Source organism: Echinops telfairi, unplaced genomic scaffold, assembly GCF_000313985.2.
Source record: "Echinops telfairi isolate 266 unplaced genomic scaffold, ASM31398v2 ScPeMD7_53;HRSCAF=182, whole genome shotgun sequence".
NCBI classification, from domain to species: Eukaryota; Metazoa; Chordata; class Mammalia; order Afrosoricida; family Tenrecidae; genus Echinops; species Echinops telfairi.
In genome coordinates, this window is record NW_022103951.1 from 3752648 (window position 1) to 3754631 (window position 1984).

At 51.4% G+C, this 1984-nt stretch overlaps 1 pseudogene; it reads left to right on the forward strand.

Moving 5' to 3' along the window:
• Positions 1 to 202: 202 nt before the first annotated feature.
• LOC101649311 overlaps positions 203 to 1984 on the forward strand; it is a 10661-nt pseudogene continuing 8879 nt past the window's right edge.

Below are 1984 nucleotides of genomic sequence, written 5' to 3' on the forward strand. Positions count from 1 at the left end.
AGGAGCAGCAGCAGCACTAAGAGCCAGAGCATGAGACGAGTGATGGCTTACTAGTCCACAGAGCAAGTTAGGCTGAGTGCTTTGGGACAGGAGGCTGACATGCGGAGTGGGGTGCCTCTGGGCACTAAATTTGGGGTGCTGGGTTTGCTAACTCATAGAACTGGAACTGAGTGCCTTGGGTTGAGGCTTACAGTGGAGTGGTATGCCCTTTGGGCATGTATCAACAGCCCTGAAAGGACTTCGTAACAAATCCGGATCTGAAGCACTCAATCCTGAACATTTCCATTTGAGTAACCAAATAACAGCGTTTCCACATGTTAACTTCCACAATAAACCCCATAACTGTGAGAATTGTATGGAGCTCTGTGTGGCCATTGCAATGAATTCCACAACCCAACAGAAACGTACTGTGGGATGCAGAGTTGAAAAAATAGAGGGAGAGAAGCACAGAAACTTGGGAACTAAGGAGGCGAGAGAATGGCTTCGGGACTTCAGATGTGAATTTTCTAAAAGGTCGCTGGAATGAGGTCGTTCGTCCCCTTCCATCCCTGGAGTCTCTGCAGTGGCTGTTCTGACCAGGAGCTGTCCCCTGGGCTTCGCCCACATGCTCCGGTGCCCCGTGAGGCCATCCCCATCCACATAGTGGCCAAGCTCAACCAACCAACAAATCTGCTGTCTTCCATTGAAGATAGGTCAAGGCCCTGCTATATGAAGGCCTGGAGACTCCTCACCGATGGACGCTTTGTTCGATTCCTCGGGTGGGAAATAACCTCAATTCTTGGCGTTGCACAAGAAAGAAATTCACACCGAAGCCTGGTTTGTGATCCAAGTGACTTTTTATAAAGGTAGAAAAAGTTTCAGGTTTTATAGTAACTGAACACAAGACTGCACCCTTACATGTGGTGGCCTGAGGCGAATGAGCGTGTGTGTGTGTGTGTGTGTGTGTGTGTGTGTGTGTGTGTGAGAGAGGGGGGGGGGGGGGGGGGGGGGGGGGGGGGCAGGTGGTGGTGGGGAAGGGCAGTGGTCTCCAGGTTCTGGTTTTTAGGGCCTTCTGCTGGGAGGCATGGTCGATGGTGCTGGTTGACCCCATTGGCTGAATTAATCCCACTTAGCCTAGATTGGGCCAATCAACTAAACAAGGTTTACCTCCCACCTAAGTGTACCGCCCTGCCCCACCCCAGGATCGGGGCCTGAATTGGCGCATGCCCGGTGGACACCCTGGTCTCTGTTCTGCTATGTAACATTTCCCCACTGAAGGTGTAAAGACCAAAATCTTTGGGATGATGACATCTCTAGCTACTTCCTGCTGGCGAAAGGGGCAAGGAGGGGGGCTTTGGGTCCACACTCTTCCTACTCTGTTGGGGTTGTCCGCTCAGGGTCCACAATACATGAGGTCGGGGTAGAACTGGCACACTTGGTTCAGACATTGATAACCTGACAACTTCTGGAAGAAACAGAACAGGTGGACAGTTTAGGTGAGACAGGGGTAAGGCTGGAAGATGGCCGTGCCCTTGGAGGTGGGGGATAGTGTCATGGGAAGTTGAAAAAAACGAGGAAACTTTAGTGCTGACAGGCATGGCTGCCAGTTCACTTTAAACACAGGAATGGTGTAAAAACATTTATTGGCTTAAAGACTGTGGTAGATCTGAGGTAGGGTTTTCTGTGGAGCACTCATTGGTCCTGGGGTGGCGATGAAACACCATCCTAAGACCATCCAGTGGCTCACAGGAGTATTTGTCTGCAGCCTCTGCCTCAGATGTGTCTGATTGTGACAGTTTCCAGGGTTTCATCCGTGTATGGTGGATCCAAGCACTCTGCCCGGGAACTTTGACAGCCGTCGGGGTAGAGAGAATTACTGGCAAAGCTCCCTTCCGGACTGGCTGAAGCTGGGAATTGGGGGACCTGTCCTTCCAAGTTTCTATAAGAACTAGGTCTCCTGGCTGGCACAAGGGTCGTAGCTTTTCCTCCCCTTGGGTCTGAGTGA